This window comes from Mobula hypostoma, chromosome 6 (genome assembly GCF_963921235.1).
Source record: "Mobula hypostoma chromosome 6, sMobHyp1.1, whole genome shotgun sequence".
Classification (NCBI taxonomy): Eukaryota; Metazoa; Chordata; class Chondrichthyes; order Myliobatiformes; family Myliobatidae; genus Mobula; species Mobula hypostoma.
This window is the reverse complement of record NC_086102.1, coordinates 164,053,666-164,080,047: the sequence shown is the minus strand read 5'-3', so window position 1 is coordinate 164,080,047 and position 26,382 is coordinate 164,053,666. Positions and strand designations below refer to the sequence as shown.

At 40.4% G+C, this 26,382-nt stretch overlaps 1 protein-coding gene across 3 annotated transcripts in view; it reads left to right on the top strand.

Moving 5' to 3' along the window:
* LOC134348567 (juxtaposed with another zinc finger protein 1-like) overlaps positions 1–26,382 on the top strand; it is a 449,355-nt gene that overhangs the window by 243,084 nt on the left and 179,889 nt on the right. The window contains exon 6 of one of the 3 annotated variants that reach the window (XR_010018450.1): positions 20,858–20,930. The exons of the other annotated variants lie outside the window; for them this stretch is intronic. The gene's annotated coding sequence lies outside the window, so the exon portion shown is untranslated. Of the gene's footprint in view, positions 1–20,857; positions 20,931–26,382 lie in introns of those variants that run through there. 3 annotated transcript variants of the gene reach the window in all.

Genomic DNA, 26,382 nt, shown 5'->3' with positions numbered 1-26,382 from the left:
TTTGAGAGACTGGTTCTATCACATCTGAAATCCTGTCTGCCCTCTACCCTGGACCCCCATCAATTTGCCTATGGCACTAACAGGTCAACAGAGGATGCCAATTCCACGGCATTTCACTCTGCCCTGACCCACCTGGACAGCCCCAACTCCTACGTCAGAATGCTGTTCATTGACTTTAGTTCGGCATTCAATACTGTGATTCCCTCCAAGCTGATCGCCAAACTTCGCCAGCTTGGTATCAGCTCTTCCCTCTGCAATTGGACCTTGGACATTCTGACTAACAGACCCCAATCAGTTAAGTTAGACAACCTCTCCTCCTCCACTCTCACCTTGAATACCGGTGTGCCTCAAGGCTGTGTGCTGAACCCTCTTCTGTACTCCCTTTTCAGCTATGACTGTTTTCCTGTACACAGTTCTAACTCCATAATCAAGTTCGCAGATGACACCATGGTAGTTGGCCTGATTAGAGGGGATAATGAAGCAGCCTTCAGCGACGAGGTCCAGCACCTGGCTGCGTCCTCAACACCCAGAAGACCAAGGAGATCATTGAGGACTTCAGGCATGCTAGGAGCCACACTCACATCCCCATCTACATCAACAGAGCTGTAGTGGAGCATGTATCAAGCTTCAAAATCCTTGGTGTCCACGTTTCCAAGGATCTCACCTGGTCCCTGAACTCCTCCATCCTGATCAAAAAGGCGTCACAGCGCCTTTATTTCCTGCGGAGCATCAGAAAGCTCACCTCTGTCCCAGGATACTGACGGACTTTTACCGCTGTACCATTGAGAGCATACTCACCAACTGCATCTCAGTGTGGTATGGCAATTGTCCCGTATTGGACCACAAAGTACTCCAGCGTGTGGTGAAAACTACCCAGCGGATTATTGGCACCCAATTGCCCACCATTGAGAATATCTACCATAAGTGCTGCCTGGGCAGGGCGAAAAGCATTATCAAAGATGCATCTCACCCTAACCATGGACTTTTTACTCTCCTCCCATCCGGCAGGTGCTACAGGAGCCTCCGCTCCCACACCAGCAGGCACAGAAAGAGCTTTTTCCCTGAGGCTGTGACCCTGCTGAACCTCACATCACAGTGCTAAGCAGTATTGCACCCATATTGTACTGTCTCAGTACTTTTATATTTGTGTGCTGTAACACTTACTTTTTATTCGTAGTTATTTTGTAAATAACACTATTCTTTGCATTTCTGGTCAGATGCTAACTGCATTTCATTGGCTTTGTATTTGTACTCGGCACAATGACAAAGTTGAATCTAATCTAATGTAAACAATACAGTATAACAAATATTTACATAGCATTTATATTGTATTAGGTATTATAAGTAATTTAGAGATCACTTAAAGTATACGGGAGGATTGCGTAGGTTGTATGCAAATACTATGCCATTTTATATACGGGACTTGAGCATCCGCGGATTTTGGTATCCACAGGGGGTCCTGGAACCAATCCCCTGCGGATACCGAGGGACGACTGTATATCAGAGGGAGAGTGATATGCCATAGGATGCACAGTCTCAGGCCTGTTCTTGTAGCCACAATATTTATATGATTGGTTCAGTTTCTGATGATGCCCAAATCCTTAATAGTGGATGACCTACCCATTGTAATGCCCTTGAATCTTATGTATAGGAGGTTGTGTCTCCAATTGGAAATTGCAATTGCTTCGCAGTTTTATTGTGGAAACGGTATTTACTATTTATCAGATTGGATATTATCTTAATTTTCTGCATGCAGGCATAGAGTTGAACATTGTGTGACCAGCAGTGAACAGTGTTGAGACTGATCAAAGTCACCGGAGAGACACTAAAGCTGGTGATATTGAAGTCTTTATTCAGCACAACAAGCAGGCGTCATTCTGGAGACACTCTCAGTAGAGGCTCACACACCCAAAGGCATGTCACATTTTTATACCCTTAAGATCAAGGGTAACAGTAGGTGATAAAATACAATTTCAATAGTTACAATGACATTGTTTCCTTTAATATTTTGGGTTGACAAATGGTTCCTTGGAGATACATAGTAGAAGCACACTGTAATTGATAAGACATCTCTGAAGATCCAAACGCCTTTGGGAGAAACTAATTAACACAAATATTCAAAAAACTTTTGATGACAGAGACCCAAAATTAATGTTGTCAGGGCTGTCTCTGAGCACACAAATATGGTAAGCACACAAAAACTATTAATTGCCTGTTCCTGTGACCATGTTTGGTATGCTACCTGACAACATCCGTCTGATATGCCAGCGAGCACGTAAATCACAATGGTGCAAATAATTTAGCCATGTTGCCTGATTTGATGTAATCCAATTAATACAAACCCTATTGTTTTAACGTTTGGCTGTTACATATGCAATCTCTTAGTCTGTGGAGCAGCTTGTACTGTTAACTTTAATTTACTGCTTGCAATTTACAAAAAAAACCTGAAGGCTAATTGCAAACTTCCTGAACTTATTCACATTTACAATGAGAACGGAAGGCTGGTTGTTGTTTGAATTAATAACTACTATATTCACATAACTCAAGAATACTCCCTAACAAACATTCTCCCATTCTGACTCTGTGAAGCAAATGATCATAGGAAAAGCAGAAGGATGTTGTGACACCTCTCCTTGTCTTAAAACTTGAACAGGTGGCACTTAAGCAGAACTGTAAAAGCAATAACTTGTGCCCCTTACACATTTGCTCTGGAGAAATAAGATCAAACACGCCATGCACGCTGGGATGTAGATACCTTCAAAAAGTGAGTTTAATTGGGTATGATCAACGTGGGCTTAGCAGAAGGAGATGTCTATCAGGGTGTACAATGCCAGAGATGAGGAAGGGTCCCAATACCTAACTGAAGAGGAGTTGTATGTTCTTTCTTCTTCAGCTCTTTACCTTTTCCACCTATCACCTCCCAGTTTCTCACTTCATCCCCCTCCCCCAACCACCTGGCTTCTCTTATTACCTTCCAGCTACTCCCAACTTCTCATTTGGCTGCTTCTTTCCTTTCCAGTCCTGATGAAGGGTCTCGGCCCAAAACATCGACTGTTTATTCCTTTCCATTGATGTTGCCAGACCTGCTGTGTGTATGTGTTACTCTGGATTTCCAGCATCTGCAGAATCTTTTGTGTTTATGAAGGGGAGTTGGTTGTTTGGGTTACCTGTTAATTTACAACTGATTCATTAGGGAATTGAGATAATTAGAGTAGTGAAAAGCAGGCAGCATTTCTCAATGATTTGCCTAAATTTTGGATTGTTGTCAAATATCTACAAATTAAGATGATTAAGTGCAAGTTCACATTCAGTTTATTATTATTCAACCATACACATGTATACTGTCAAACAAAACAATGTTCCTCCAGACTGAGGTGCACAGTACAGTACATATAACTCACACACACAACACATAAAGTAATGTTAACACAAATAAATTAACATATAATAAGCAGCATTTATGAAACATTAAAAAGTAATCAGTATAATGCTACTGGGGCTTCATACATGATGAGACACGGGCGGTGACAGGGAGTTCAGTAGTCTGTATCCCATCCTAACTGTTCTAGCCCTAAAGCTAAGGTACCTCCTGCCTGATGGTAAGGGGTCAAAAAGATTGTTGGATGGATGGGAGGGAGCATTGACAATGCTAAGAACCCTGCGTGTGCATTGCTCTGGATAAATACCTCTGATGGGTGGATGGGTGTAAGAGAAACCCTCTCAGAAGTCCTGCAAAACCTTTGAAGGGACTTGTGGTCAGAGGCCTTGCAATTCCTGTACCAGATGGAGATGCTGCTGGCCAGGACACCCTCAATGGTGCTCCTGTAAAAAATTAATTAGAATGGGAAGGCTGGTGGGTGGGGGTGGTGGGAGGGGGGAGTCTTGCTTGTCTCAATTACCTCAGGAAGCAGAGATACTGCTGTGCCTTCTTGACCAAAGAGAATGTTGAGGGACCAGATGTGATCGTCCAACTATTAATCACAACTATCTTCCTTTTTTGCATCGGCATTTTCCCATTATTCCATTGACTTAAGCAATACTAGCACCTTGATCCCACACTCAGTTAAGGTCACGCTCCTCTCATCTCTCAATTCTAATCTTGGACCAAGACTGTACTGAAGCTAAAGCTGAGAAGTCTTTGCAAGATGCAAAGTGGGCATTCCTAAGCAGATCACTGGTGAAAAAATGCTGCTTTGTAGCATTGTCAATAACGCCTTCAATCATTTTCCTGATGATTGAGAATGGACTGATTGGGGAAGAAAGGTAGGGGGAATAGAGAGTAGTTACAAGTAATTAGCCAGTTCAGGTTTGTCCTACCTATAATGAACAACATAAACTTGGGTCGTTTACTAATTGGCCTCTGGATTGTTATGACTGAGGATAGAGGAGGAATAATCCAAAAAAAATCATAAAACTAGCCATTTAACGGATGAACCTTTCACAGAAGAATTAGTTGAAATTTGGAATTTTAAACAATCCCTGCCAGATTCAGCCCACTTTCCCTACCCCAATACTCTGACACACCCGATCTCAAGAATTAACAGACAATTACCTGTAAATGATAAATAGCAAATACTGATACTTTTATGTTAATTAAGGATATTAGGAATATGCAGCTGAGGTAAGAAAAAGAAGTTGAAAGAGTGGGCTCAAGGTGGCAGAATAGCTGATTTCTATTCAAATGTGTTCTGTGTAACAGATCATTCATCAAAAATAGCAACTTTATCTTAAGAAAAGAACTGTAAAAACAAATTTATTCTCATTGTTATATAAATAACCACTGATATTGCTTGAAGACTACCTCCAGATTTTCCAGCAATTTTTGTTCCACAGATGAAATAAAAATCCTATGATGCATTAATGAGCCACATAATCTCAAGTTTTCCTATTAAATTAAAAAATATTAACATAAATATTTAATTTTAATTTGCAAAACTTCTGCAACTCTTGTAATATCTAGTTTATTTATATATAGACTCTTCGCTTTGTCCTACATGTCAGAGCACTCCTTCTGTGATGGGGGCTTTGTAAGCTCATTTCCATACATTAGATGCAGTCCTCTATGTATAACACATAGTTGGGCACCTCACACAAACTGGCTCCTTTCAATCATTTTACATTTTATAAGCTATAATGTCTTCCTGTTTACCTTAGGAATTAGAACACCAGGCCAATCATAGTGGCATATCACTGTCAAGAACCTGCACAGGGAGGAATGATTCAGAGGCATTTTGATATCTGGTTACCACTCGAACTATATATCTAAGCAAACCACCGCTATATTGTGAATTGTTTTGCTACAAGATGAAGGACACATAAATTTAGTGGTACCATAATAAACTGGACAAGTATCGATTCTTACTGCGCTTTTAATAGCATATTGAAGTCATGACTTGCGGACTCTCAGTAGGAAGTAAATAGGAAATACAATCAGGCTGCAAATTCCAATCACTTTGGCACAGGTAAATAATAAAAGAACTAGAAACCGTAAACAAATTTTAGTTGTTTTTTTGTATGTTATGGGTTGAAAAGCTAACAATACAGAGACAATTGAATACTTCTGTCTCTTGTCAGTTCAATATACTTCAGCTTTGCTAAGCTAATAATATGGAAGCAACTTAGAACAGTATTTTAAATGTAGGAGAGATGCTGATTATACAAATCTCTCTAAAAGCATAATTATCTAAAGCATCCATATAATGTTTAAAATATGGAGTTGTCAATGTTAATTTAAAATTGTATTGTTTGACATTCTTTCATGGGAGAAATTATTTTGGGGTATTTGTAGTGGTGACCACAAATCAGCTGTAAGAAATCATGTTTTTTAGTTATGTAATGAAGTTTCAATGGCTGACTTCATTAACTTGTTTTTATTTGCTGTGTATTGCTGCAGAAGCTTTACAGCCCATTAACTGGGGTCTGGTGTCATTAAGGTTTAACATTAATGAACTGCAATTAGCATATGATATGTAATAATCACACACTATTTCAAGCACACATTATAAGATGTCACCATCACACATTTTTATATTATTCATCCCTTTGCTGTTAATACTAGTTTATTTCTATGTTTTCATTTTAATAAATTGTATAAGGGTTTTCAATCAGTCGTCTTCTTGAGACGTGTTGGAAATCGCTTTCAGTAAAGGTCTATAAGTTTTGGAATTTCTTAATTATGCCATTTTGCTCATTAATTTACTTAGTGTTCTGTAATTTATTTGATAGTGATTAGTCTTACTTGGAAAGCAGAATTTCTGTTGCCAAAAATAAATATTAGGATGTGCTTTTTAATTTCTAAATACCAATCAATTTCTATTATAACATTTATTAAGAGTTATTTTTGAAGTACTGTATATGATGTCCAATAGTAAACATTAAAATTAATCCAAAATTTACAACAACAGAAATCACTTTCATCCATGTTACTTCACGATGTTAACCCCAGAAAAATATGGTTAGAAACTGAATAATTATCCAAGCTGTGTATAATATCTCAGTTTTAATGGTGTACATTTATTTGTTTGTGTCATTTATCAGAACTAACTGAATACCTGATTAACGTATCCATCACTGAGTGCTTGTAAATGTAAAATAAAATACTCGATTTTTTAAAACTTAGAAATGCTATCAAGTTTATCAACAGATTGATGGAAAAATTGTATTTTTGGGATATTAGAAAACTTCTTAATTTCTATTCTTCTGTAGGCATTCCCTTGTGTATTGTAATTTTGTATCCAATGAATCTGAGATATAGCTGTTTTAACTTGCTAATCTCGCCAAAAGATATTTCCTTGATTTGAATTCCACTTTGGTGGTTCATATGAAGTTTTAATATCTCTGCATCTTTCATAACCTAAAATTATGAACAAAAACAATCTATTTTCAAAAACAGCTCTATCTTCAATGGAGGAATTACTTTTGTTACAATTAAGTTATTATAAATACTTACAAATAAATACATTACCTTTATAATGGTCTATCGAACTGTGGTCCAGTGTTTACAGTGAACACATTAAAAAATTGACTTGCTAATGGTAACTTTTATTCAGTAACCATGGGTTACCGTGTCATGTGATATGACACCAACTACAGACAGTGCTGATTAGTAGCATCCAGTTCTGTCCATCTCTGTGCATCAGTGAACCATCTGGTCGTTTATTCACTAATAAGCCCCTAATGGCCCAAATATTCACTGGCCTGTCATTGTGACATGCCATAAAATGCCTACATCTTTCAACTTGCTTTGACATGTTGCTTGTTTCACATCAGAACTCGTCACTTACAGGAAAAGAGCTCAGAGGGTAAAAACTTGACCTAATCGGCAGTGTTAACATAGAGACAGTGTCTTTGTTATCAGTTTGCAAGCCTGCGATCATGTAAATGACCCTTCTTTGACGGCACCATGTTTTCAATATTCCTGAAGATAATTTTTAACTGCCCATAAATTTAAACAAAGTTGGATTTCATATATTTTTAATTACAAAGGTAGTTTCAAAATCTTGTAACTGGGTAAAATAACATTGTGTTTTACTGTTATTTTATAAAATATAGTATTCTTTTGAAACATGATTTTATATATGACATAGCAAAGTTGCATTATGACATGTTGAAGTTTATAAATGATGTTTTGAACAAAATCTTTCATTCTGAATTGTCAAAGATGGATCAAGTTCAATACAGTATTTCCGTGGCTTACAAAACTACTGGCTTTATATTTTATACCAAAACATTGATTTGACTTTTGTAAGTAGAATGCTTCTTTCTTTCTCTTGGAAGTCTCAGTGAGCAAAAGATAACATCCTGGAACCTCGTCAAAGATCTGGACTTAAAACTTTTTTGGCCATGTTAAGAAATTAAGATTCGATGTAAGCTTTTCCTTTACGGAAAAATGCTCACATTTTTGCTGCTTGGCACAATTAATATGTCAGCATCTTATACTTTTCCAGAATATTATTATGTACCAGCTCCTTGAGATCAGAATACGCCACTCTATAAAATATGACTGGTAAGATTGGGATGTGTAGTTTCTCACAAAAATGATCTGGAGCTTTGGAGTCCTGTTAGATATGTGATAAAAAAAAACCCTTGGACAATATAGTAGTAAGAGGATAAGTTTGAATCCTAGGAATAAATTCATTAGGATATTTTTAAAGTAACATTTGATGACAATTTTTTTGAAAGTGGCTTCCTGAGAGATTTTTTTAAATTTATGATAAACTGCCTGAAGCTGAACACAAATATAAATTCAGACTACTTGCATCATCTATAATTGCATAACATTGCTGATGCTTTGCAATAGTTCAACTATGCAAAAATGTTGATGATTTTCATTTGTACTCCGTGTCTGAGGTTTCTTGCTTAAGTGTCCAACAATAACAAGTCAGCATTGATGGATTCCAATTGCCCTGATACTGTTTCTCCATGACCAGAATGTCCTGGTGAAACCTTTTGCCATGCTGGTCACTGACAGTGCCAAGGTTTGTGTGGAAGAAGTCTAAATGAGCATCCAGAAAAATAATATTTAGTGATATATTGCACTTATTGGTTTTGTATGCTTGAAGCATGTTGTCAAACAGCTGCATGTAGTTTGGTGCTCTGTAATTGCCAACACAGTTTTCAACAACATAGTTGAATACTTTCCAAGCAATTTTCTCCAGTCCCATTAGAAGTTCTTTGAATTGTTCATCATTCATGACCTGTCAGATTTGTGGACCAACAAAAATGCCTTCCTTAATCTTCCAGAATCAGTTATTCTGACTTGAATTATGAATTCAAAGAAATATTATAGGCAATTTAAAAAAAATGGTATGTGAGAGGGAAAATTCATGGTGATTTTCATGATCAGCAGCCCAAATTCAATAAGGTACAGGAAGTATTCAGGAACCAAAATCTTTGTTGCCCAGTGTAATCGTAGTTCAGCACTACCGATTTTTCTAGATACATTTACAGAGAAAATTTGTCGCAATCTATGGGATTAAATTGAGGACTTCCATTGGTTGGGGTTGATCATGGATATTGCATCTTAACTGTCTACGTGATATGCAGCCTGAGCAATACGATATGGGGAGCAAGCTGTTGCCCTTGCAGCCAGCTCCCCCTCTCCACACAGCTAATGAATCCAGAGGAACAGCAGAGTACGATAAAGTTTGGGGTTAAATTAGTGATAACAAATAAAGCAGGGCAGAGGACTAACACTAAACTGCATGGCAATCAGACCACAAAATAACTGGTGGGAAGTTCTTACGGGTGTTCTGCGCAGATTTCTGAAGCAAGATCCTTAAAATCTTTCAAGACTTGAATAGATTTGCTCTATTCAGAACTTGGAGTACATAAATAACACTGATCTTTTCAATATTGTGTAGCCTTACTGGTGGTCCTTTAAAGGCTGCTGGATAGCATTCAAAACTAGACAGAAAACTATGCACACATTTGTAATTCTCTGGAGTTGGCAGAAGTGTTTCCTGAAAGTGCAAAGTGCTGCTGGTGCAGAGTAGACTGTCAGTCTTGATCACTTCTGCCCCGGCCCCAAACCATAATCATTAGGGGTTTGCCTCTTGGATTTGTGCAGAGTAAAACTGGAAGGCCTCAAAACGGAGATATTTGATTACTGCTGCTGCACAGGCTGAACTTTAATGTATGGCAAAGCAGAAAATGCTGGAAATAGTCAGCAGGTCTGGCCACATTGCTGGAAGAGAAACAGAGTCCACGTTACATTTCAGAGACGCTTTGTTGGAAGTGAAAAGGGAAGCAGAACAACACTTCTGCAAGCTAGGCATGGCTGGAAGTGGCTGTAAAATCACAAGTAAATAAAAATTGGAGATGCCGGAAATCTAAAACGAAGACAGAGAATGAAATTTTTCAATTTTCACTTGCATGTTGGATTTGCTGCCACTTTTCTCCAGGAATGCCTAACCTGAAGAAATTTCACTCTATTCACCTCTTCAGTTCTGACCTATTCATAATGTTCATTTTCAAACAAGTGGACTATGTAGCCACTTTCCTCTGCACTCTTCCAGGGCTGTTCTGATGTTCTTGTTGTTGAGTTCAAGATCTTTTTATTTTTGATTTCTTACATTATCATTTGACCTAATCTGCTTTCCTTTGTGACACACACAAGATGCTGGAGGAACTCGGCAGGTCAGGCAGCATCTATGGAAATGAGTAAACAGTCGATGTTTCGGGCCGAGACCCTTCTTCAGGACTTTTTCGTTCAGGATTGGTTTTAATCCTGACTATTTGTCAATGCAGTCTTGTGTCATTTTTATTGTAGCTTAGAAATTCATTATTGTCTCAGCTAATTCAGTTCCAAGCTGCTTTTCTAAAAATACAGTTGATGACTGGAGATTGTAGTGGGGATCAAAATCTATAGGCAGGAAAATAATATCACAGTTTAAAATTTAATAGCAGGATTACTACATTTAAAATCATCTCTTCTAATTAACATCTCTTAGTTTCATAAATCGAAATACATTATTGTGATGAATTTTTGGAATGAGCTACCAGAGTAACTGGCAGAGGCAGGTACAATTACAATGGTTAAACAACATTTAGCCAGAGAGATGGATAGGACAAGATTAGAGAGATTTGACCCAAATGCAGGCAAATTGGACCAGCTCAGGTGGGCAACTTGGTCTGTATGGATGAGTTGGGCTGAAGGGCCTGTTTGGACTAAGGTTTATTATCTCTGATATATGTTGTGAAAGTTGTTGTTTTGCAGCAGCAATGCAGTGCAATACTAAATTACCACAAATTACAATCAAATATTTAGTTATATTACAGTAGTGTGGTTGTGTGTGTACGTATGTAAGCAAGAAGGTGTAACTTGCTTAAGGACATGCAGAAAGTACACCTGGCAACTAGACAACCCTTCATCCACCAGCATCAGGCAGCATTGGCAGGCAGCTCGGAGGAAAGTGCAAAAGGCAATACAGGCCATACAAAATGAGTGGTGGTCTGAAAAAGCACAGGAAATCCAGTCCTTTGCCGACAATAATGACATGCATAATTTTTATAATGCTGTCAAAACCATCTATGGCCCAATAAATCGATGCATTACTCCCCTGAAAACAGCAGATGGTCTAACATTTCTGAAGAATCAGAATACCATTCTCCTGAGGTGGGCTGAGCATTTTAATGCCCTGCTTAATCAGGACTCTGACGCAGACCCCACCATCCTGGACGAACTGCCTGGACTTCCTACTATCCACGACCTCATTCTACCACTAACCTTCCAGGAGGTTCTATCAGCTGTCCATTCCCTTAAGAACAACAAGTCCCCTGGCACTGACAATATCCCTGCTGAGTTACTGAAGAACGGAGGGTACATGTGTATGCGCACCCTCTACCAGTCCATCACCAAGGCCTGGACTGATGAGAACATCCCACAGCAATGGAGAAATGCAAACATCATTGTCTTTTATAAGAACAAGGGTGACAAGGCCATCTGCGGTAATAGTAGGGACATATCACTCCTTTCTGTTGCTGGAAAGGTCCTGGCTAAGGTGATGCTTCAGAGACTCATCAGCAGCATCACCAAGTCAATGCTGCCTGAATCGCAGTGTGGATTTAGGAAGAACAGGAGCACGATCGACATGATCTTCACAGCCTGGCAGCTTCAGGAAAAGTGCTGGGAGCAACATCAGGACCTGCTTATGGCCGTTGTCAACCTCTCCAAAGCATTCAACACTGTGCAAAGAGAACTGTTATGGGATGTCCTCCTCAGGTTTGGCTGTCCCAATAAGTTTGTTAACATCGTCCACCAGTTCCACAATGGGATGACTGCTTGGGTGACGATAGGAGTACAAGAGTCTGAACCCTTCCTTGTAAGCACAGGAGTGAGGCAGGGGTGTGTGCTAGTGACAGTGCTCTTTAACATCTTCCTCTTGTGTGTTACCAAGCTTCTCCACAATGAGATTGAAGGCAGCAGTGGTGTGGCAGTGGACGTCAGATTAGATGGCAACCTCTTTGACATCAGGAGGCTCCACGCAACCACCAAACTCCGTAGAGAGCAGGTCCTGGAGCTGAAGTATGCAGACGACTGTGCTCTTGTGGCCCATACTCCGGAGGATCTTCAGACTGTCCTTGCTGTGGTGGTGAGAGTGTACAGCAGGATGGGGCTGACTGTCAATACTACCAAGACAGAAGTGGTTTGCCAATGGAGTACCAGTGTCCCACCCACTCTACCTGCCCTTCACCGTTGGTGATAAAAAGCTGTCAGTAGTGCCATCTTTCAAATATCTGGGGAGCATTCTCTCTGAGGATAGCGGCATTGACAACAACATCCAGAACTGCATTAAACAGGCATCAGCTGCCTTTGGGAGATTTCAGCGTAGAGTCTTTCAGAACGGGAGCCTACGTCCCTCCACAAAGGTTGCTGTATACCAAGCGGTCTGTGTCACCACCCTCCTTTATAGCTGTGAAAATCGGGTAACCTACAGCCGTCACATCAAGTCCTTGGAGCGCTTCCACATAAGCTGCCTCTAGCACATCCTGGGAATTACCTGGCGTGAGCGGATGCCTCACACTGAAATACTTGTAAAGACCAACTGCAGGAGTATTGAGGCCATGATCACCCAGCGTCAGCTGCAGTGGCTGGGGCACGTGATAAGGATGCCCCCATGTCGGCTACCCTGCAGAGTGTTATACGGCCAGCTACATCATGGTCGTCGCTCAGCTGGAGGGCCAAAGAAGCGCTATAAGGATCAGATGAAGAATGCTTTAAGGAAGTGCAAGATCAGACCCGAGGACCTGGAGGATGTTGCTGCTGACTGTACCACTTGGCGACAGCTGTGTAGGGACAGGGTTCGTACTCTGGAGATGGAAAGAACAACTAGAAGACAGCAGAAGAGAGCCAGGAGAAATGCAGCCATGGTTGCCACGACTACCACATATACATGTCCCACCTGCAATAGAGCTTGTGGGTCCAGGATAGGACTGTATAGTCATCAAAGATCTCACCGTTAAAGGAGTGGATGTCGTTATTGGATTTCGATGGACAGCCGAAGATAGAGATATATATATATAGAGAGAGAGAAAGAGAGAGAGAGAGAAAGAGAGAGACAGAGCAAGAAAGAGCAAAATAGTGAGTTTGGGATCATGGACGATTCAGAAGTCTGACAGTGGAGGGGACAAGCTGTTCCTAAAACATTGAGTATGTGTCTTCAGGCTCCTGGCCCTCCTCCCTGGTGGTAGTATTATCCTGGATGGTGAGGGTCCTTCATAATGGATGCCGCCTTTTTGTGGCATTGTCTTTTAAAAATGTCCTCACTGGTGGGCAGTATAGTGTTCAAGATGGACCTGGCTGAGTTTACAACCTTCTGGAGCATTTTTCAATCCTCTGTATTGGTCCCTACATACCAGGTGATGATGCAAACAGTCGGAATACTCTCCAAGGAATTTCCCAGAATTGTTGGTGACTGTTTGTGTGCTGTATTGCTATCAGAATGTAAGTAAAGGAGTAGATGGAAGTATTTTGCTGCTTCAGCTGATTTCAGTTGTCCTCTCACAGCTTGGGTAAAGGCAAATGACAGTAAAACTATCCAATAACACAATCAGTGTTGATATTTTTAAAGAAGATTCAGCATTATTTTCTAACTGCGACTGTTTGTTCACAGCTGGAGGTGTAATTTGCTTCTGCTCTTTTCAGGTTAAAGTGGTTAATCTTGATTGTTACATTCAGTTTCGTGCAATACTATGTTTTCAGTTCTGAATTAGTATTTATGTAATACTTCACAAACTCAATAATTTATATTCACTTTTTAGTATTGTCTCACCTTTTGTTAGTGGTCACAGTCTTCACTACAATATCACTCAACATTTGCAACTGTAAATAAAATAACACATTTACCACATTTTCCTTTTCCATTTCACTGCACATTAACAGTTGCAGAATGTTTAAGATTATATTACTCTGTTTTGTGCCAGTAATTTGTTCAAGGGCATCTCTTATCTGGCCTCTGTGCTCTGTCGTTAGCATCTTAAAATAAAGTGGTTGCAATTAATACTTCTAGTGATATTTATCTGGCTTAACTCAGTAGATAAACAAAATACTATAAATGATAATGAAAATAAAAATATTAAAATATGTAAACAACTTGTCAGGCAGCACCCGTAGAGAGAGAAGCAGGATTAACTTTTCACACCAAAGACATTTTATCAGAACTGTTTAGTAAATTTCATAAAGACTTGGTTAGGAATAATGTAATACTGCAGAATATGAACTCTGAACCTACAGAATCAACATCCTTTGAAAAGTGACAATTCAATAGTTACATTTTACTGAACAACAGCATTTACTTTTTAATAGTTCATGTTAGGCAGAGGTCTTAGAACACTTAATACTATAATGTGTAAATGCTGCCTGTCCTGTTTTATGCTAGTAGCTGCCTAAGTGAAAGTCTTGGTAGAATCCAAGTTATACAGTAGCTAGTGAGTGGGCTTCCTGAGGGTACAGATCAGCAATGTCTAACCTTCAGCTGCATTCCAGGCCTTCCAATCCGATGCCCGAAGCTTATTATTATAGCTGCATTCTCCAGACTAGCCACCAATTCATTTAATAGCATTCCTCAAAAAACCAGCTCTAATTATGTGCCCATTTCCTCAGAGCTTGTAACAAAGCAAGTGCCCAATCCGATGCCTAATCATAAGATCTCCTTTACATAACTGATAGGTTTACCTATCACTTTGGAATTGTTAGAAAACACCGTTCTGTAGGAGTATTTTGCTTGATTGAGAGCAAGAATAAACCTAATACTGGAGTTGGAACCTTATCTTTACTCCTCAGTGGAGGATTGGCTTCAGGATCCAATAGCCTTGGGAAATATACACTGGCTTCCAAAAATTGCTCATTTATTGCCTGTAAAACAAGTCTGGCAAGATCCAATTTCTATTCAATGAACCTTTCTGCATTCACACCTCATGAAGTTGTTTTTATTTTGTCTGAGCTATGGCTACGAGGATATTGCCAAGACTCGAGGGCCTGAGTTATAGGGAGGGTTTGCCAGGCTGGGTCTTTAATACTTGGGATATAGGAGAATGAGGGGCGATCTTACAGAAATGGTTAAAATTGAGATATGTAGAAAAGGTGGATGGTAATAGTCTTTTCCATAAGACCATAAGATATAGGAGCAGAATTAGGCCATTCAGCCCATTGAGTCTGCTCCACCATTTCATCAAATTTGACCCCTTTTTTTTCTCAACCCCATTCTCCTGCCTTCTCCCTGTAACCTTTTGCACCCTGACTAACTAAGAACTTACCAACCTCCGCTTTAAATACATGCAATGACCTGTTCTCCACAGCCACCTGTGGCAACGAATTCTACAGATTCACAATGCTTTAGGTAAAAAAAAATCCTCCTCATCTCCATTCTAAATGGTTGTCTCTCTTTTCTGTGGCTGTTCTCTCTGGTCCTAGACTCCCCCTCTATAGGAAACATCCTCTCTACATCCATACTATCTAGGCCTTTCAACATTCGATAGACTTCAATGAGATTTCCCCCTCATGCTTCCAAAGTCCAGTGAGTACAGGCCTAGAGTTATCAAATGTTCTTCATATGATAAGCCTTTCATTCCTGGAATCATTTTCGTGAATCTCCTTTGAACCCTCTCCAATGACAATACATCCTTTTTAGATAAGGGGCCCAAAACTACTCACAATACTTCAACTGAGGCCTCACCAGTGTCTTACAAAGCCTCAGCATTAAAGTTCAAAGTTCAAAGTATATTTATTATCAAAGTATGTGTACTTTATATAACCTTGAGATTTGTTTCCTTACAAGCAGCCACAAAACATGACTGTGTAGCTAGCCATAGCTCAAATACTATCTATAAATTTGCTGATGATACAACCATTGTTCATGGAGGTGAGAGGGCGTACAGGAGCGAGAAAAACCAACTGGTGGAATGGTGTCACAGCAACAACCTGGCACTCAGTGTCAGTAAGACTAAAGAGCTGATTGTGGACTTCAGGAAGGGAATATGAACCAATCTTTATGGAGGGATCAGAAGTGGAGAGAGTGAGCAATTTCAAGTTTCTGGGTATCAAGATCTTTGAGGATCTAACCTGGTCCCAATATATTGATGCAGCTATAAAGAAAGCTATATAAAGTAGCTATATTTCATCAGGAGTTTAAAGAGATTTCATTTGTCACTTAAAACACTTGAAAACATCTATAAATATACCATGGAGAGCCACCATGCTCCTCCACCATCCCTCAGAGTGATGCAGCTTGTCAGAATGCTAAGCTGCATCACTCTGAGGTATGGGGGTTATGGCACAAGATTGAAAGAAGCTACAGAAAGTTGTAAAATTAGTCAGGTCCATTGGGTTTGAGCCTCTGTAGTATCCAAGATGTCTTCAAGGAGCAGTGCCTCAGAAAGGTGACGTCCATTATTAAGGATTCCCACCACCCACGACATGCCCTCTTCTCATTTTTACATTCAGGTAGGAGATACAGAAACCTGAAGGCACACGCTCAGCGATTCAGGAACAGCTTCTTCCCCTCTGCCATACGATTCCTAAATGGACATTGAACTTTTGAACACTACTTCACTTTTTAAAAATATATTATTTCTATTTTTGCACTATTATAATCTATTTAATATACATATATATATGCTTACTGTAATTGATTTACTTATTTATTTGTTTATTTTCTTTCTATAATATCATTTATTGCATTGAACTGCTGCTGCTCAGCTAACAAATTTCACGACACATGTCAATGATAATAAACCTGATTCTGATTCTGAAAACAAAGAAACCCAATAGAACCCATTAAAAAAGGAAGAGCTTCAAATACATAATATGCTGAAAAAAAACAAATGATGCAAACAACTAAAGTAAGCAAATAGCATTCAGAACTGAAGTTCATGAAAGTGAGTCACAGACACAAAGCCAGGCATCACTGCAGCTGATTCAGGAGCAGGCCACAGCTTCAGTTCAGCGCAGAGTCGAGTAAACCCCGCAGAGCAGTGAACTGAACTGGCCTGTCCCTTGCCTCCAGTCCCAACATCCTGACCTTTTCAAAGTAGCCCGGTGCTTAAATCGTCCACACCTTGGGTTGTTCCTTGCTCTCCGACGCTGACATTTCAATATGGTCTCGGGCTGGTGCCCCGCTGCCTTAATTCGGCCTAGCAATTAAATCACTCAAACCTTGGGTCATACCTCGTTCTTGGACCTGGGCCCTGCCACTTCGATACAGTCCCAGGCTGGTGCCCTGCTGCCTCGAGTCAGCCCAGCACTTAAATCAATCAAACTTTGGCTTGCCCTCCGGTCAGGGCTCTGCCTCAGCTCGGCCACATGGAATTGCTGCCTAGTCCACTGCAAACACTGGCTCATTTCCCAATCTCGGGCCCAGACTCCACCGCCTTGATTCAACTGCAACTGTCCTGCACCTTCGAGACTTCAATTCATACAGGTGGTTCAAAAGCTCATTACATCCTTGTTTTTATATTCTGGTCCTCTCGAAACGAATGCTAACATTGCACTGGCCTTCCTCCCCACTGACTCAACCTGGAAGTTAGCGATTAGGTAATCCTGCATGAGGACTCCAAAGTCCCTTTGTGCCTCGGATTTTTGAATTTCTCCTTATTTAGAAAGTACTCTACACTTTTATTCCTTCTACTAAAGAGCATGACCATTCACTTCCCAATTCTGTATTCCATCAGTCACTTCTTTACTCATCCTCCCAATCTGTCTAAGTCCTTCTGCAAACTCCCTGCTTCCTCAACAGCACCTGCCCCTCCACCTATTCTCATATCGTCCGCAAACTTGGCCACAAAGCCATCAATTCTGTCATTCAAATCATTGACATATAATATAAAAAGAAGTGGTCCCAACACAAACCCTTGCAGAATCACACTAATCACCAGCAGCCAACCTGAGAAAACTCCCTTTATTCCTACTTGTTGCCTCTCAACCAAAACTCTATCCATGCTTGAATCCTTCCTGTAATACCATGGGCTTTAATCTTGTTAAGCAGCCTAATGTGTGGCACCTTGTTAAAGGCCTTCTGAAAATCTAAATACACAACATCCACTGATTCTCCTTTGTCTATCTTGCTTGTTATTTCCTAAAAGAACTCTAACAGATTTATCAGGCAAGATTTTCCCTTTGGCCTGTTTTATCATGTGCCTCCAAGTACCCTGAGACCTCATTCTTAACAATCGACTCCAACATTTTCCCAACCACTGAAATCAGGCTAAATGGAGTATAATTTTCTTTCTTCTGCTTCTCTCCCTTCTTGAAGAGTGGAGTGAAATTTACAATTTTCCGGTCCTCCAGAACCATGTAGAATCTAGTGATTCTTGAAAGATTATTACTAATGCCTCCATAATCCTTTCAGCTACCTCTTTCAAAACCCTGGGATGTAGCCTTTCCCTGAGTGAGCTCAACCACAAGCTGCTCTAAAAAGCCATCTTGTAGGCATTCTATAGATTCTCTCTTCCGGGATCCAGCACCAACCCGATTTTCCCAATCTACCTGCATATTGAAATCTCCCATGACTATCATAACATTGTCCTATTGACATGCCTTTTCTATTTTCTGTTGCAATTTGTACCTTACATCCTGGCTATATATTGTACCCCACATGAAGCCTGTAAGTAACTCCCATCAGGGTCTTTTTACCCTTGCTGTTTCTTAAGTCTACCCACAAGGATTTTAGATCTTTTGATCCTATGTAACCTCTTAAGTATTTGATTTCATGTTTTACCTACAGAGCCTTGCCACCCCCTCTGCCTACCTGCCTGTCCTGTCCTTTCGATACAATGTGTATCCTTGGATGTTAAGCTCCCATCTATTATCTTCTTTCGGCCATGACTCACTGAAGGCCACAATGTCATACCTTCCAATACAAGATCATTTACCGTATTCCGTATACTCTGTGCATTCAAATATAACACCTTCTGTCCTGCATTTGCCACTCTTTTCGATTTTGTCCCCGTGTTACTCTGCTACTCATCCCACTGACTCCAGTTTTACTCTATCATCTGCCTGTCCTTCCTCACAGTCTCACTACACACTGCATCTGCTTGTATACCTACTATCCCACAGTCAGTCCTGTCACTCGTGTTCCCATCCTCGGCCAAATTAATTTAAATCCACTCCAACAGCTCCAGCAAACTTGCCCTTAAGGATATTAGTCCCCCTTGGATTCCGGTGTAACCCATCTCTTTTTTTACCAATGATCCAGAAATCTGAAGCCCTGCCCCCTGCACCTGTCTCTCAGGCATGCATTCATCTGCCATGTTATCCTATTCTTACCTTCACTGGTACGTGGCACAGGCAGCAATCCAGAGATTACTACCCCGGTGGTCCTGCTTTCCAGCTTTCTACCTAGCTCCCTAAATTGTCTCTTCAGGACCTCCTCCCTTTTCCTACCCATGTCATTGGTACCAATATGTACCAAAGCTTCTGGCTTCTCATGCTTCCCCTTTAGAATTTTCTCCAGGGTTGGGGAGTCTAAAACCAGAGTGCTTAGCTTTAGTGGGGGGGGGGTGGAATTTAAAGGAGCCTTGAAGGGCAGCATTATCATGCCTAGGGTGAAGCAGCTGGATAGGTACATGGTAGGGTGAGACTTAGAGGGATATGGGCTGAGTGGGCACCATGGTTGGCATTGACTCAGTGGGCCTGTACCTGTACTGTTTTGCCCCATGACTCTAAAGTGTCATGTAATTCCACAGAATATTTTGGGCTAAAAATGAATCAAATTTTTAAATGAATGCTGATGAATAGAGTACACTTCAAATTTGCTGTGCTCAGGACTTCCTACTAATCTTTAACTACCCCAGCTGAAATCAGATTGAAGGGAAAATGCAATTGGTCGTGCATTCATATGCATGGAGGGATGATGGGTTTTGAGGATGTTGTTGGAGCAGCCTGGGCAAGTAACCGCAATGCATTTGTAGACGGTACACTCTGGTGGTGGAAGAAATTAATATTTGTGATCTTTGATGAGGTGGCAACTAGCAAGGCTGCTTTGTCCAGGTTGGTGTTGAGTTCTTGAACTGTGATGCTACACTCATCTTGGCAAAAGAATATGCCATCATACTGCTGAACTGTGCTCTGTGGATGGTGGGAAGGCCTTGGGTATCGGGAGGTGAATCAGTTACCACCACACTATATCCAACCGCTAACTCCTGATGTAGACCTATGTATGTGTCTGCCGCAGTTGAGATTTTCGTTAATGTTTATTCCCAACATATTAAGGCAGACACTTAACCCCAAAAATGCTATTAAATATCAAGTGTTGGAGAATACAATATAGAACAGTCCAGCATGAGAACAGGACCTCACTCAAATGCTGGAGGATCTCATCAGGCCAGGCAGCTTCTAGGAAAAGAGTACAATCAAGGTTTTGGCCTGAAACGTCGGCTGTACCCTTTTTCTAGGTGCTGCCTGGCCTGCTGGGTTCCTCCAGCATTTTGTGGTCTGTTGCTCGGATTTCCAGCATCTGCAGATTTTCTCTTGATTGTGGTGGGAATAGGACCTTCTGTCCATGAAATTGTGCCTAACTAATTAAATGCCAAACTCAACTACTTCCTTCTGTCTAGATGATGTCCATATCAGTCCCTTCTCTGCACACTCATGTGTCTAGGATCCTTCTAAATGCCTAGACTCTCATTTGTTGAAGATGGTCATTACACTTACTTGTGCCATGGATATCACTTGCTGTTTATCAGCCCATACCGGAATATCGTTTAGGCCTTGATGCATGCTGGCATGGATGGCTTAATTTGTTGAGAAAATGTGAATGGAATTGAATAATGTGCAATCATCAACTTGCTGTTTTTGCTTTACAGCATGTGAGCTGTAGTGTATAGCAACTTCACTGGACCATATTCTCCTTATTATCAGGTATGATTGCTGTGAAGCCAAATTCTCGGCCTGAAACGTCGACTGCGCCTCTTCCTATAGATGCTGCTTGGCCTGCTGCGTTCACCAGCAACTTTGATGTATGTTGCTTGAATTTCCAGCATCTGCAGAATTCCTGTTGTTTGACTTTGATATTCTCAGCTTTGACCCTGAATATAAGTGGACTATTCAAAAATTGTGGATGGTACAATGTCCACATGGAACTTCCAGAAAGTTATTGAGAAAACAATAGATTCAACTTCATGGTTGATTTTCCTTTGCCCATACCAATTCTGGATCAGCTGACAGAGTTATGCCCTTGGCTGCAATAGCATTGTTGCTGCTGATGTTGAGATCAACCATTTTAGCAAAAGTTAAGCTTTAATCCCAGAGTTTTGTAACTTTCTTACTGGATAACCTGACTGAAGCTTTAGAGCTTAAATTTGATGCATTTAAAGTAAATGGTTAAACAACATTAATATTGGCTAATATGTTGTCTTTTGGGGTAGCTTGAGAAAACTAACCTTAGTGAAGCTTAGTGAATGTGTGGTTTCCTGAATGTAGCCAGCTCTCTGCACAATCAGTTTAAACATTGTCCACCACTGTGATTAACAAAATTGTTATGATCGGAGCTGGAATTTGACACCATCTTCATGACCTCTCCAATAACCCTTTTACTAAGCTTCACTACCAACCTTTCAGGGCAAATCTCTCCTTTGTGCCTGTCAGCTTTAATAGACTGAATGTCACTTCTGCCTGTAAAAAGTGCCTGCACTTCAGCTGTCAGTCAGCCCTTGCAGTGTCAGCTGAGAGCATGGCTGGAGCCTGCTGGATTAGAGGGTAGTTACCATAGCTGTCAGACTACTGACAGCCTGAAACCCACATTCAACACTTCCTTCCATTCCCTGTGTAGCATTTTAGAGCTTTCTTAAAATGAAGAATACAAATCACATTTTCTCCTGCTCTGACACCTCCTCATTTCTTCATCCACAACCAGGCCTTTGACCTTAGATAAGCAGTTTTATTATGTATGTATAAAAATAATGAGCATTTCTGTCCGAAGAGAGTTAATGTGGAGTACTTACTAATTATAGTTTGTTATGGAGGATGAGGTTAATATTCTTTCATGTAGTTCTGATTTTGTTTCCCCTCTTGGCCCTGGCAAATCTTAATGAAAGTTTTTGAGACTTGACTTCAATAATAAGCAGACATTCACATGTCCTCTGTGTCAAAGCTTGAGTATTAAGCTTTTCTTTTTTTTAAACAACAGTTTGCATAGCCTAAAGCATCTATTAAAATCCCTTGTAAAATTCATAACATAAAGAGTGCAGTGCGGGTTATGCCTAAAGGGAGAGAGAGTAAGCTGCTTATTAGCAAAAAGTCAGAAACCCAGGGCCAATTACAGATCACAAAAAACAGGGAAATTAAATGACAGGGGAAATTTTTTTTAACTCAACGGGCTCAGATGAAAGAAAAAAACAACAAAATTTAAAACAAAATGTGCTCAAAACATGTAATTAAGCAGAACTAGAGCAAAGCAAATGATAGTAGTATCTCAATGAAATCTATGCAAAACAATCCTTAGCACTTGCTGGTCTGGCGCATATAGACTAAATTGGTAGGATTTAGATGCAGTCCCTTAAGAAGAAAAACAGGGCTGCAAGGAGAAAGACTGAGCTCAAGAGATGCATAAGAAATCTCTGTGTGGAATTTGAAATGCCACAAATTAGACTAAAAATTAGCCTCTTCCCCCTTGAGCTAGTGGAAGGAGAATAAAGTAGCATAAATAACACTAACATCGCTGTTCCTTTAATTATGTCCCTCACTAATCCATTGCACACAACAGCTCAAAAGTTTTCAGTGTGTCACTAAGTTCCAGTTGCTGCAAAGTTGGTCTCCAATTTTGATCTTGTTATGTGAGAATTTTTATAGTTCATATTTTATGTTCGATTTGCATGCACCTTACAGGGGTAGGTGGACTACTTCAGTATAATACATCCCTCATACCAGTAACAGATTGAATTGTAATTCTTCATTTACACTTGTTTTGCAATAAATTGATGTTTATTGAATATTACAGATTTTCCCAACATGACTGCATTGAGGTAAACTGTCCAAATATCAATCATCTTAGAAATTTGATTGTACTTGGAGCAGTAACCACTGAAACAGTTCTCACTATTAATCATTAAAATAATAGCTGAAAATGCAACATACCTCAGCAATAAACAGGAGAAAGAAAGTGATGAAATATTTAATCTGGGTGTGCACTGAGGGCTGAATAGATGCCACAGGGATGAAGTAAAGAACTGCAAACATCACAGTATTGATATATTTACATCCTTATTATTTTGATTTCACTGCTGTTGTGCAGAACAGTTTATATTTCAAAAACAAGGTAAAATCTCCTTAGAGACCACATTATCTGGTGCTTTTCACCCCTTTGCAAATATTTATTACACTTCCAAGAATTTTCATGTATATTTTATCAATCTTTTGTATGATTTGATTAAATGCTGATGACAGGGAGAGTACTCAGCTGCATCTAGGTAAGATTGCTTCTATGCCAGGAGTACACGCTGATGCACTTGAATCATGCAGTACAGGTTTGTCAGGGAGTAGCTGCTCCTACTAATAGTCTGATTAATTATAATTATTCTTCCTCTCTTGCCTCTTAACAGATGCTCCATGGTCACATTTGCTGATGGTGCAAAGATAGGTGGGTTAGCGAGTTGAGAGGAGGATTAAAGAGCCTGCAAGAAGAAATGGAATTATCAATTAAATGGGCAAGAAATTGGCAGATGGAGCATAATGTGGGAAAATGTAGGGTTATTCACTTTAGAAAGAAGAATGGAAAAATAATTATTTATATAGTGTGCAAAATGATCTGAGGGCCACAGTGAACAAAACATAAAGAGTTGGCATGCTCATATAGGATATATTTTAGAAGAGTAATGATCTGCTGACTAGAATAATGCAGAGTTTCCTTCAGCAAGTTATTTGTTAATCCAGATTCCAGCATCCACTGTCTTTTGCATCTCCATAAAAGTAGAGGAGTTTTGACACAGCTTTAGAGGGTGATAGTGTGACTGTATCTGAAGTACTGCACACAGCTTTAGTCCACATGTTTAAAGAAGGATGTACTTGGATTGGAGGCAATGCAGGGAAGGTTCACCATGTAGGGTTTGATGCATGAAGAGAGGTTGAGCAGATTGGGCCTTTGATTGGTGTTTAGAAGAATGCGAGGTAATCCTGTTGAAACATAAGATTCTGAGGGAATTGACAAAGTGAGTGCAGAGAGGATGCCCACCTAAGTGGGAAGGCGTCACACTTTCAGGATAAGAGGTCACCTTTTTAACACAGATGAAGAGGAATTTTTTCTCTCAGGAGTTGTCTTACTTTAAAAATTTGCCCAACCTCCTCCTCGCCCCAGAAACTGCAGAAGTGGAGTCATTGAACATATTCAGTGGTTGATAAACATTTGAATTACAAGAGAGTCAAGAGTATGAGGTGAAAGCAGGAAGATGGTGTCAAGGCCAAGATTAGATCACCCATGATGTTATTAAAAATGCCAGAGCAGACTCAAGGGTCCAATTGGCCTACTCCTGCTCCTGCTTCTATGTTCTTATATTTTTATAATGAGAGAAATTTATTGAACCTACAAGTGTTGGTCCCTTACTGCTTGGTATTACTTCAGTGGCTAACAGACTGAACACTCATTGTTCGAATTGAGGTAACAAGATCAAAAGTCATTAAATGTTTTTCTGTATTTCCTCTGGGTCTTTAGAATTTTGTTCACTACTATACTATCAGTGACCACTAACTGTTCCTCTTCTTGTTCACAAACTCACAAAAAATATAAAGAGGCCACTCAGCCTGTCAGGTGTGTGCTGGCTATACACAAGAGCAATACAGCCTGACTCAGTCCACTGTCCACACCCAAAAATCGTTCATTTTTTCCCCCTAACAAGCACTGGAGTTCACTTTGGAAGGCACAATGATTCTGCCTCAGTTATCTTCCTGCAGTGCATTCCAGAATCTAATCTTTCATTGTGTAAAAATGTTTTTGTATGTGACTCTTTCTGCCAATCACCTTCATTCTGACGAAGGGTCTTGGCCCAAAACGTCGACCGTACCTCCTCCTAGAGATGCTGCCTGGCCTGCTGCGTTCACCAGCAACTTTTAATTGTGTACCTTCATTCTGTATCGTTTTGCTCTTGGTCTAACCATCAATGTCCTTCTGTATGGACCCCTTTTTCTGAAGGCTTCATATCATTGCTAAATGTGATATCCAGAGCTGGACACTGTTTTCCAATTTGGCCAATCTAGTATTTTATAAATGTTTACTATGTCTTCCTTCCTCTTTTACTCCTGCGGTGGAATATAACTGAGAGTATATGGTACCTAGATCAGGCCAAGGTGCGAGAAGATCAGGTCAAGCTGGTAGCATTTTTAAGGCACAATTCTCAGCATGAACTTAAGCCGGGAAGACTGTATAAGATATCTGCAATTCAGTAAGACATCCTCACTTAATATTAGACTGGGACAGATGTCTCAGAATTTGCCATACACTGCTGTACTAACAAAGTCAGTGATGTTCCCCTTTTGAAAGGAGATGAGTGCAATTTATTTTCCCATGCATCTGCAGGCTCTTGCTCAGATTTATTCCTTTCCTTATATTTACCTATTGCCTGTTGTTTGGTGACACACTTTTTTAAAACACATTATTGAATTAGTGCACCAAGGCCTCTGCTTCCCTTCAGCAACACACACAAAAAGCTGGAGGAACTCGGCAGGTCAGGTGGTATCTATGGAAATGAATAAGTGCAGCGTTTCAGTCCGAGACCCTTCATCAGGACTGGAAAACAAGGGGAAGATGCTGGAATAGGAAGGTGGGGGAGAGGAGAAAGGACAAGCTAGAAGGTGATAGATGAAGCTGGGTGGGTGGGGGAGAGGATATGAGTAAGAAGCTGGGAGGTGATAGGTGGAGTAAGAAGCTGGGAGGTGATAGGTGGAGTAAGAAGCTGGGAGGTGATAGGTGGAAAGGGTAAAGGGCTGGAGAAGAAGGAATCTGATAGGAGAGAAGACTGGACCATGGGAGAAAGGGAAGGAGGAAGGGCACTAAGGGGAGGTGACAGGCAGGTGAGGAGAAGAGGTAAGAGACAAGAGTGGGGAATAGAAGAAGAGGGAAGGGGGAAGGAGAAAACATTTTCCTGGAATTTGGCGATATTGATGTTTATGCCATCAATTTCAAGGCTACCTAATTGGAATATAAGGTGTTGCCCCTCCAAGCTGAGAGTGGCCTCATTGTGGCAGAAGAGGAGGCCATAGACCAACATGTCAGAACAAGTATGGGGATAGGAACTAGAATGATTGGCCACTGTAAAATCCTGCTTTTTGCAGATGGAGTGGAGGTGCTTGACAAATCTACATCAGGTCTCGCCAGTGTAGAGGTAGCTGTATCTGGAGCACCGGATACAGTGGACTACCCTAAAAAAATTCAAAGGTGAATTGTTGCCTCACCTGGA